Source organism: Pseudochaenichthys georgianus, chromosome 21, assembly GCF_902827115.2.
Source record: "Pseudochaenichthys georgianus chromosome 21, fPseGeo1.2, whole genome shotgun sequence".
Lineage (NCBI taxonomy): Eukaryota > Metazoa > Chordata > Actinopteri > Perciformes > Channichthyidae > Pseudochaenichthys > Pseudochaenichthys georgianus.
In genome coordinates this window covers 18114792-18126669 of record NC_047523.1, presented here as the reverse complement: position 1 = coordinate 18126669, position 11878 = coordinate 18114792, and the positions used below count along the sequence as shown (strand labels likewise).

At 41.0% G+C, this 11878-nt stretch overlaps 5 non-coding genes across 5 annotated transcripts; all 5 read left to right on the top strand.

Moving 5' to 3' along the window:
- Positions 1–8366: 8366 nt before the first annotated feature.
- On the top strand, positions 8367–8438 carry trnav-cac (transfer RNA valine (anticodon CAC)). Its single transcript has one exon. It is a non-coding gene; the product is annotated as a tRNA-Val (tRNA).
- A 233-nt stretch (positions 8439–8671) lies between these two features.
- On the top strand, positions 8672–8746 carry trnaa-agc (transfer RNA alanine (anticodon AGC)). The gene has a single exon. It is a non-coding gene; the product is annotated as a tRNA-Ala (tRNA).
- Positions 8747–9532: 786 nt separating this feature from the next.
- Positions 9533–9604, top strand: trnaa-ugc (transfer RNA alanine (anticodon UGC)). Its single transcript has one exon. It is a non-coding gene; the product is annotated as a tRNA-Ala (tRNA).
- Positions 9605–11380: 1776 nt separating this feature from the next.
- trnaa-ugc (transfer RNA alanine (anticodon UGC)) lies at positions 11381–11452 on the top strand. The gene has a single exon. It is a non-coding gene; the product is annotated as a tRNA-Ala (tRNA).
- A 229-nt stretch (positions 11453–11681) lies between these two features.
- trnaa-ugc (transfer RNA alanine (anticodon UGC)) lies at positions 11682–11753 on the top strand. Its single transcript has one exon. It is a non-coding gene; the product is annotated as a tRNA-Ala (tRNA).
- Positions 11754–11878: the final 125 nt, after the last annotated feature.

The window sequence follows — 11878 nt, the reverse complement described above, 5'->3', positions numbered from 1 at the left end:
CAAAAAGAACAAGGCTTAAAGCCCTGCTTGTAAAACCAAACAGTGATGAATGAAGTGAAACACGTGGCGGGGTTTTTGCCTGGGTGTGGTGCAAGAGAGAGTACAACACAAACATTTGGGCTAATTTATGGATCAGTTCACCCACATGATAAACATACTTTCTCCCCTGAGCTGCAGGAATCCTACAGATCCATTTGGATTTTCATCTCAATGTTTTTGTCAGTTTTTGAGATGTCTTCTCTGAATCTGTTAAAATGTAGCTTAATCAATCTGCAGACTGTTTGCTGTGGTTCAGTGATGCTTTACTGTGAACAAAGTTGCCTCCTGGCCCAACAACCATTTTCTTATTAACAATTAAAAAAAATGTTATATCTCAGTCCTGTGATCAAACTTTGTTTTTCTTGTCTCCTTTTTTCTCCATTGTTATTTCATGAAAGCCCATTGAGAGGAACCATTTTATCCTGGAAGTCATTATTAGTCCGAGTAGTGGGAGCGGAGGACTTATTTTAACCCCTCAAATTATTATTGGCAATACAATCAATTATTGGCATTGACCAGACTGAACCAATTTGCTCTGAGCCTAGAAGGTGAAAAGAGTAGTTCTAAAACTGTCAGAGCTGGTGTTACGGCTGCCAGATTTGTCACCCCCCCCCCCCCTGTGACGTTGGCCTTGATTGTCATAATCTCACAGAAATCCCACTGGTGTTAGTTATTCTCCTTTAGTTTAAGCAAACATTTATTTGGATTCATGGTGAGCATAGAATGGCAGTTTTCCCCCCCGGATGATGATGACCTCACACCGTGTGTGTGTGTTTGTGTATGTTGTGAAATTCCTCTGCTTTTTCCTGACGACATGTATTGGGGCCTTAGGACAATCAAACTCATCTTGTCTACCTCTCACCCTGATGTGAGGAGCATTCCAGCAGGACTCCAGATGCTCACACAGGAATTAGAGCTAGCTGTATATTGATATGTCATGCAAGATTAACAGTGTTTGAGGTGTCTTTAGGAAAACATGTGAATGCAATTGACTCTCAGCATGAATGCAAACAGAGGAAAGGCTGTGACTGTTTCAAAAGTGAGGTCACAACGAGACAAAGATTTGTTATTAACCTGAGTTATCCTACTCCTTCCTGCCCTTTGTAGCCACACTACTGCTCAATAGCAGTTGCACCTCTGAGGTAATATTTAGCTAGGCTATTTGTGTGTGTGTGAATCAGACATTCCTCATACGGATGAGAAAAAGAATTACGTAAGTTGTGACATGTGTGTGTGTTCCTTTCTGTGTGTGTGTGAATCTCCTCTCCCAGTGTTTTTTCCCTGCAGATGTCTTTAATACCACCAGCTCCTCATCAGGCCTCCGAAACACAGAAAGAGACGTGTGTGATTAATTGATGCGCATCTGTGGGAAATGCTTGTTTGACACTTTCCATGGAAGTGAAAGGAGTCATGCTGCAGAAATGCACTGGCAGGAATGTGCCAATAAGGATGAGAGGAAAAAGACTGTAGGGGCTTTTCTTTCATACAGACATTGCACCTTAGAATCTTTACCTGACCCTACAGTAAACAGGAAGTGAAGGTACGTTTGTTAAAGAATAACAGGTGTCTAACTACCAACATTACCATAAACAAATACAAAACATTAATGTAAGTACTTTCTTTTCGCAATCATTTCTTATGTTCTTATTCTCTCCAGGTGGTATAATTATGACTTCAGAAACTATATTTGGTAAAACATTGCATTTATAAAAAAACCTGTGGACTAAGGAAGCTTGCAGTGGGAACCTCATAGCAGACATGTCCCTGTCACCCCTGTAGTCACTTAGGAAATACATGTGGTAGGGAACTAAATGTACATTTTATATTTTTGTTTTGAGTCAACAGCCTCTTAACATTCTGGCTATGTTGCATTCTTATCCTCCCCAAAATGTCAACATGTAATCAACTTTTTGCTGAGCCTGAAGTTAGACCTATGGCTCACCATTATATTTAAAGTACTTCCTAAGCAGTTATAGATATATGATGTCGGTAAACATGTACAGGAAGTGATGCAATGTCTAATGGTGCATTTAGATGAGAAAAAAAAAGAAAAGCATATGGTTGCACGAACACACACAAACTCACAGTTGACTGTGATAACACAACATGTTGTCACAGTAAACGGCTGCATCACCTTTGCCCCGTTGTTGCACTATAATGAAACCCAGCTGTTCCTGCACCGAGGTCTAACCTGTTGAGATTTACAGTAGAAGATAATCACAGTTTTGAAAAACTTTTTATATTATTGCGTGGTTATGCAGCTGTTAGCAAACACTGTCTGGAAACCCTTCCCTGAGGTGTGTTCAGGTAATGTCAAATATATTGGCTGTACAGTTGTGCACAAAGAAAGTTGAAATCATCCTCAGCTTCATCTGCATTAACATACAATAATAGAGTAACTTGGAACAAAAAATGCAGATGACAGCAATCCGTGTACAGTTTTTTATTTATTTTCATATAGTTGATTTTCACCCCATGTAAAAACACTGACTTGAACAGTGCAAACCCTGTCATGGTGGATGTCCATATTCTTAGTACAAAAATGTTCCCTTCAAACTTCCTCTGCTTTATTTATGATGTGCTTTGCGTAAACAGGAATTTTCTTTGAACATTTCTGTTTGTATTCTAAGAATTTAGATGGTATCTGTTTCAAGATGCTGAAATTGCAAAACCATCTTTGTGGAGATGTATGTCTCCACCTCGACACTACACTCTACACATGTTCACTCTGACACACAGATATGAGCGGGGCATCTTGAAGACTGTGATGTTTACGTGATTTGGTTTCACTTGGGTAGACATAGAGCTATTGTGGCTGCAGACTGCTGTGAAGATGACACCGATCACACACATCGCTGGTGTGTGTGTGTGTGCGTGTGTGTTTGTGTCCGCTGGGAGTGAAACACAACACGCATCTCAGAAGGTAGCGTTGATGAGTGCATGGCGTGGGAACAGCTCATTAATGCACATTGACCAGCTGACCAACTATGTCTCTCATTTCTTTCTTTTTGTGTATCTAAACAAGTGACACGATTACAATTAGAGCCAACGCTGACATCAGAAAAATGAATGTAAAATGTTGGGGGAAAAGATCAGAATAGAAAGATTCCTTAGGGTTTATATGTCGAGAATATCCACATCTCTACTTTATTCTTGACATAAAATGTAAAAAAAAAAACATACCTACAATGGCCTCAAATAAACAGTATATTATTATATGTTTTATTTATTGCGTTTTTCTCCATCTCTTCCACGTGCTCTTTGCCATGGACTAGCAGTGTGTAGGTTACACAAGGTAAAGGTCAATAACATTACAGTAAATCAATTCCTGTCACAAATCTAAACTTGATTTGTGTTTCGTGGCATCATGTCGTTCCTCTGCTGTAAGTTACATGATGTGCAGCGAGGAGTCACAGTCAGGACAGAGGGCATGACTTGTTTTCCATATCGTGCTTCAAATAAGAGTATTTTTTTGGATTTTGGCTGCACGCAGGAGTGAGTAAGGGTGATAATCATATAGTTTACCCGTAAAGCCTTTCCTGTCCTCTGGTATGGTATCTGGTTGATGCCAATTAGCAAGTGTTGCATTTCTCACGACTTAAACCAGCATGTTAGCATTGCCGCTTTGAGCATGTTAGCATTAAGTTCAGATGACATATTTTAAAAACTTAATTTAATATACTTTAAAGGTCCCAAGTCATGGCCATTTCTACTGATCATATTTCCATTGTTGAGGTCTAATAGATTTAAATTGTGAAATTTTCCAAAATCACATTGGTTTCCCATACAGCATCTCTGTATACTATAGTATGTGTATTCACCAGGTATTCACTCTCTGTCCTAAATGGCTTGTTGGAGCTCCTGCCCCCCCTGTGAGCCCAGTGTGCTCTGATTGGTCGGGACGTCGTTGCGAGGCTCGTTGCTGCTCGCCGCTGCTGTGAGCTGCTGCGAGGAGCGGGCAGGCTTCTGGATCGGCGATACAGCGAGAACAGGCAAAACTCATCCTGAGCACACACAAACACTCACAGCCGAAGTGAAAACAATAAGTGTGGCTTGATATTGAGTAAGAAAAAGGTTTATAACGCTGTGAGCATGGGTCTGCGGAGAGCATTTCTCCGCCATCCCAACTCGTCTATTACCAGCGTTCAGGGAGCTTTATGCAAGTCAATGGGGACTCCCTGTTAGTTAGCCAAGGGATCCTGGTGTGTGAGGTGCTCCGCGGATTGGTCCATTTGGGCCAATCCGGTCATTTGTTGTTGATTTGGGAGTTCACATGTCACAGAACCCAGGAAGCACACAATGGAAAATAAGAAATCTCCAACGAGGCGTTCTGGGGCAGCACACAGACAGGTCTTTTCTGTGTTAGAGTTTTACTCGCTACAGGGTGTACTTTGAGGGGTTTTGACTCTGCAGACCGTTTACATGCAGAAAAACCTTCATAACTCACAAGGGGACGGGTAATAACAGAAAAGCATGACATGGGCCCTTTAATTCAATGTTTTCAGGCAGACAAGAGTAACAATATCAGGTTTTCAATGAAATCGGATTACTTTGGCCCTTGATGTCGAAGTGCCTACAACATGGAGATTTTGGGCAGTGTTTGTATTTTGAGAATAGGTGATGTTGATAATTTGTTTTTATTTTCAATATATTGTTTTTATTTTCAATATATTTCAATAATGATATGTGTAATATGCATGCATTAGGTTGATATATATATAGAAACCATTTTGTTACATAGTAAGTAGGCCTACTGTGTAATGACAATAATAGTTAAAAAATATATATATGACAGATCATTGATCAGAAGCATTGCAGGTATGAGGACAAATATGTAATCTATAAATGGTGAGCATTTAGTCCTCTGTTGATGATGTAGCTATGCACATCTGGTCTACGCCCCTCTATACGTTTTCTTTATTAAAGATGCAAAGACTTTTAAGCCTTTTAAACAATCAGGTATTTATTTTCAAACTGCTCGATGACTGGCGATGGCAGAGTTCTGTCCTGAGGGCTGGATGGCTGGGCCGGGCCGGTGTAACAGGCCAGCATTTAGTCACGGTAGGTAACTTGGGTCAATAAGCCAGAATCCTCTGTGTCCTCCTTCGACCTCTATGGGACAGAGAGACACTCAGAAGAGACTAAAACCTGACTTTAAAATAAATTAATATTTCGGACATTTTATCCTGCATGGCCTTTTTCAGCTCCATTTATGTGACGCAGTAAGTTATCAGGTATTCAGGCTGAATCTGTTACACATTGTCTCTAATCTTTCAATCAAATAAAAATGCCCTCTGGAGACATATTCTGCAGGGGAAACAGAGGGTTTCTTTCCTTTCTTCCTTCTCCACCTGCTTTGTATTCCCTCCCGTGCTCTCCCTGTCTGTCTCTCTTCCGGCATACTTTCTGTCATCCTCTCTGCAGAATAAAACAGAGCTGAAGTACGGGCAAACCCCCAAAATGTGTGTGTGTGTGTGTGTGTGCGTGCGTATATGCGTGGGAGAAACTGTGCCAGCCTGAACCCTATGAACTGCAGCTCTGACAGACCTCAGCCCCGTCAAGTCAAGTCTTTACAGAAAATGCAGAATAGAAGAATCAGTCTGATACGTGATTTCTTGAAAGAAGTATCACTATTGAGATTTTCAACCATCATTTTTGTCACTTTGAGCACGCAAGCTGAGTGCTATCTAGTTCCATTATACTGGCAGACATATTCTCTGCAACTCACACCATGCAATCTATGTGATGACCAACCGTATTAAATCCTATAAAGACAATAATACTTCCATGTCCTTATCAGTGACAGTGTACAGTACTGAATGCTGCAGGTTTAATCGTTTCTAAAGGTCACCGATCCCACATTATTCTAAAAACAACTTCCTCCCTGTCTCTGGCTTCTGGATTTCCAAAACACAGGCCAGCAGGTTTGGTATTTTTTAAACACTCTCCAGTTCCTGTTTTTCCTTGAATTACCTCCGGCGTTGACACCTGGTTACAGGCCGCTGACGGTGTACAGAGCAAACGAGTGAGCAAACAATACATGTTGCATCATCATTCAGGTACATGTAATTCCATCTGCAGCAGTGTTTAATATGGAGTCACTGCTTTCCTCAGTGATACTGGAATCTGTAATAGTGTCCAAAGTAAGCATGAACACACAGCTTTGTCATGTATGTTGAAAGCAAGTGGGGTTTCTGAAAGAACACATTCTTTAACCTCAGCTCCATATCAGACATTTCTTTACACTTTACGTGTAAATTATGAACACCATTACTATATACCTGCTGTTTTATACATGCACCAACACTGTACTCCAAATGGACGGCAAACACATAAAAAAAGCAATGTGCTAAAACACAAAGGTTGCAGTTGTATTTTTTTGTTTTCTCAGGAGAAAAAGCTTCTGTCACTTACTATTTAGACTCAGCAGATTCACACAAATGACATTTTTTTTCACACACACACACACACACACACACACACACACACACACACACACACACACACACACACACACACACACACACACACACACACACACACACACACACACACACACACACACACACACACACACACACACACACACACACACACACACACACACACACACACACACACACACACACACACACACACACACACACACAATGTCTGTGTCACACCCATTCCATTGCTGACATCAAGTCGATACTACAACATAAAATATGAATGAAAAAGATAGTGTCTCACGTTTCAGCACAGCTGCTGATCCATGATCAAACTCCACGGGCAGGCGTGACATTTAAGAGGCTCCAGTTGCACCGACAACATCTGCTGTAATTGGAATAAATGTTAACACACACGTTGGTTGCATCAAACACACTTATCTATGACCAGAACATTTTAGAGAAAAATACTGCGTCAGCATCTAAAGTTACATCCAGGTTAGGGCCTGCAGTGGTGATGATTAACCAATAGTGTCAGAGGTGTCAAATAGAGTGCTCATACAATCAAACAACAGCAGGTGTGTGTCTCTTTTACCTGGCAGTGGGCGGTGAGGGCGAGTGAATGGTGGGACCCGGCAGCAACTTTGATCACCACCTCGCCGGTCAAAGGCTTGATACACAGAGGCTGGAGTCCACACACACACACACACACACACACACACACACACACACACACACACACACACACACACACACACACACACACACACACACACACACACACACACACACACACACACACACACACACACACACACACACACACACACACACACACACACACACACACACACACACACACACCACACACACACACACACACACACACACACACACACACACACACACACACACACACACACACACACACACACACACACACACACACACACACACACACACACACACACACACACACACGTCTTCATCCGGCAGGTCAAGACTGAGACTACAACAAAAGAATACACTATTTTTCTTGCATCTGTATCAGTGTTATTTACAGTAACATGTACACAAAATATGTTACGGTTGTGCTTGTAGACACTATGGAGGAATATCAGCGATGTCAAATTATGTATGAGGTATGGAGTCTCCCCACTCAGAATGCCTTTGGATAGCATCAATTAGTTTCTCTTCATAGCCAAAGCAAACGGTTCCCTCTGGTGTCCATTGTGTGTCAGTAGCGAACCAACAGCAGCATGCAGAAATTGCTGTTTTGCTCAATTAGAATTTTTTTTCAGGATTGTAAAGTCAGAATTTTAGCATGAGATTCAAACAAATCTGCAGCAATAGATGAATATGGGCTGTTCTGTGGATATTGCCATTGCTATTGCCGATAGCAACAGTTTGAATTATTTTGAAGTAAATTATAAATAGGGGGATGTAGCTCAGTGGTAGAACGTGTGCTTTGCATGTACAAGGTCCTGGGATCAATCCCCAATATCTCCTTCATTGCCAATAACATCTAAAAGTCTCGACAAACGGACAATCAAGAAATCTGTCAATTTTTGCTGTGATAATAAGAGCTCTTGAAAACATTTTTTTTATATAATCAAGTAATAGAATTAGTAAAATAATAAACAAACAAGTACATACGTAAGGATTGATGTGACACGGGGATGTAGCTCAGTGGTAGAGCGTGTGCTTAGCATGTACAAGCTATTGGGATCAATCCCCAGCATCTCAACCACTATTTAAACAGATAACTTCTTCTGTACTAAATTGACAGCCATACTCAAATCATTAAGTAGCGTAATTTTCTTGAAAATCAGACCCTTTGTTCATCAGTACCTCATTATCCAAAATAATAATTACAGAAGATAATGAGGACACCATGAAGGGGATGTAGCTCAGTGGTAGAGTGTGTGCTTCACATGTACGAGGTACTGGGATCAATCCCCAGCTTCTCCATCATGGCTCTTTCATTTAATACTAAACCGAGTCTCAGTTTACAAACTAATCCACAGTCACACAATATTTCGAACCGAAAGAGTGTCTTTAGGATGTGGTGTAACAGGAGATTTGTAGCATTAAACTGCTGCCAACAAGTCTGCAGCAACAGAAGAATTGGGGCCGTTCTTTGGACATTGTCATTAACATCAGCAACTGTTTAGATAATTAATAAAAAAAACAAGAAAAGAAAAGGGGATGTAGCTCAGTGGTAGAGCGTGTGCTTAGCATGTACAAGGTACTGGGATCAATCCCCAGCATCTCAACCACGATTTAAACAGATAACTTTTTCTGTACTAAATTGACAGCCATACTCAAATCTGTAAGTGGCTGGCTGGTCTACCTGCATGTGCCATCCAACCTCTGCAGCTCATCCAGAATGCAGCGGCTCGTCTGGTCTTCAACCTTCCTACATTCTCCCACACCACGCCGCTCCTCCGCTCCCTTCACTGGCTTTCGGTAACTGCTAGAATCCAATGCAAGACAATGGTACTTGCGTACCATGCTGTAAATGGATCAGGCCCTTCCTACATCCAGGACATGGGTAAACTGTGCACCCCAGCACGTGCACTCTGCTCTGCATCAGCCAAACAGCTCGCTGCACCCGCACTGCGAGGGGGACCCAAGTTCCCATCAGCAAAAACACGTGGGTTTGCTATCCTGGCTCCAAAATGGTGGAATGAGCTCCCCATTGAAATCAGGTCAGCAGATAGCTTACACACCTTCCAGACTGAAAACTCATCTCTTTCGACTCCACTTCCAGCGATAGAACTATTAACAGAGCACTTATATACTAATAAAGGACTGGCTTATCTAAAGCCAGTTGAGTAGCACTTGAAATGTGTTTGCTCTATGAAACCTGATGTACTTATATGATTCTGTTTTCTTCAAGTTTTATCTTCTTGGTCGAACGCACTTATTGTCACTTTGGATAAAAGCGTCAGCTAAATGCAATGTAATTAAGTCGTGTCCTTTTCTTGAAAATCAGGCCCTTTGTTCATCTGAACCTCATTATCCAAAATAGTAATTACAGAAGATAATGAGGACACCATGAAGGGGATGTAGCTCAGTGGTAGAGCGTGTGCTTTGCATGTACGAGGTCCTGGGATCAATCCCCAGCATCTCCAACAACATTGAGCCAGAATACTTATTCTGTACTACATTTAAAGCGTTTCTCAAACCATTGAGGAGAGCCCTTTATCCAAGTTTCATTTGAACTGTGATCACGAGAGCTCTTGAAAGTACTTTTTTGTTTAATTAAGCAATCTGATTGGTAAAAGACTGTACAAATAAGTACCTACCGATTGATATAATAACATGAAGGGGATGTAGCTCAGTGGTAGAGCGTGTGCTTCGCATGTATAAGGTCTTGGGATCAATCCCAGCTTCTCCATCATGGCTGTTTTATTTAACCTGTTGAACCCCATCGACCCGCCCCCGGGGGGAAAAACGCGTCATCTGCAGGAAACAGCGTCTGAGGCCTTCTTAATATTTAATAAACTATGAATGTTTTATATCCATGTAACGGGAAGAAACTCAGCTAACTGACTTTTTTTTTTTTTTTAAACCCACAAAGCTAGCGCTGAGCCCATGAATTAGCCACGAGCGAAAAATGCTAACGGCGTTTTGCACAGAAACTCACTCATAACACCCTTATCACTTATCGTAGCTGCACGTCCAACCCATCGATCTGATCGTGAGAAGACACAGAATCGATCGGTACATACATCACTCCATCATAGGAACTCGCGAAGATATTAACAAGAACAGACATCAAAACATGTGGCGCTAGGTAGCTAGAAACGGCAAAATGGCTCACCTTTGTCGTTGTCTGGTCAAAAGTGGTCTTCAATGGCATTAAAACGATAAAAACGCTGCTGAAGTTAATCCATAGGTTAATCCAATGTGTCTGTGTCCCTTTGAAATTATTTCTGATAATCCATAAGCAATAAACCTGCTTTTCCGTTTCCAGATGTCAGAGCGAGAGATTGGTTCGCTCTGATGCAAACCTGCACACGCAAAGCCCCCACCTTTTTTTGTTAACATGTGTGTGTATGTGGAAATTCCCTTTCGATTCTATTGGCTCTAATGGTCAAAAAGAGATGTCAATCACCAAAATCGACCAATGGGTTCCAGAGAAACGGTAAAAACGCCAATTTCCACCCAAATCAGTTTTTTTTGCTAAACCTCTCTAAAAAGGTCAAATGTCACTTGTTTTGCATCAATCTTGATACAGGGTACTTATTATATGGTGTACTTTGGATTCCTAAAGCTTTTAGTCTACCTTACCATCAGCAAAGGGTAGTTTTTACTATAAGTAAAAAAGAATTTTTGGACGGACACTATAATTTAAAGTTTTTTACTATGTTCAATCCGAATTTTCTTTGAAATAAAAAACACCTAAATTGATTCCGACTTTTCTACATCCAACTCACAGGTTTATCATTACTTTGAGAAAAAAGATCATTAATTTTCCCCTTTTAGAAGTGTAGTTATGGTCATTTGTTCTGGAAATGTCATTTTCGAGCCTGAGACCTGAAAAACAGGCTTGGGGTCTAACAGGTTAATAATTAACTGAGTCTCAGTTTACAAACTACTCCACAGTGACACAACATTTCAAACTGAAAGAAAATGGGATGTAGCTCAGTGGTAGAGCGAGCGTGTGCTTTGCATGTACGAGGTCCTTGGATCAATCCCCAGCATCTCCAACAACATTGAGCCAGAATACTTATTCTGAACTACATTTAAAGCCTTAGTCAAACCATTGAGGAGAGCCCTTTATCCAAGTTTCATTTGAACTGTGATCACGAGAGCTCTTGAAAGTACATTTTTATTTAATTAAGCAATCGGATCGTTAAAAGACTGTACAAACAACTATGTCCAGCTTTACGTGATAACATGAAGGGGATGTAGCTCAGTGGTAGAGCGTGTGCTTTGCATGTACAAGGTCCTGGGTTCAATCCCCAGCATCTCCAACTTTGCTCTTTTATTTAATACTAAACCGAGTCTCAGTTTACAAACTAATCCACATTAACATTTCGAACCGAAAGAGTGTCTTTATGATGTGGTGTAAGAGGAGATTTGTAGCATTAAACTGCTGCCAACAAGTCTGCAGCAACAGAAGAATTGGGGCTGTTCTTTGGACATTGTCATTAACATCAGAAACTGTTTAGATAATTAATTTAAAAAAACAGGAAAAGAAACGGGGATGTAGCTCAGTGGTAGAGCATGTGCTTTGCATGTACAAGGTCCTGGGATCAATCCCCAGCATCTCCATCAACAATGATTATGCTATAAATACTAACACAATACTGTGAGACACTCAAAAGATCTTTGTAGAAAAAGCACAGCACTTCTTTTTCAATAATTGATCAGGAGACATTTCCAGAATCAAACCAAAT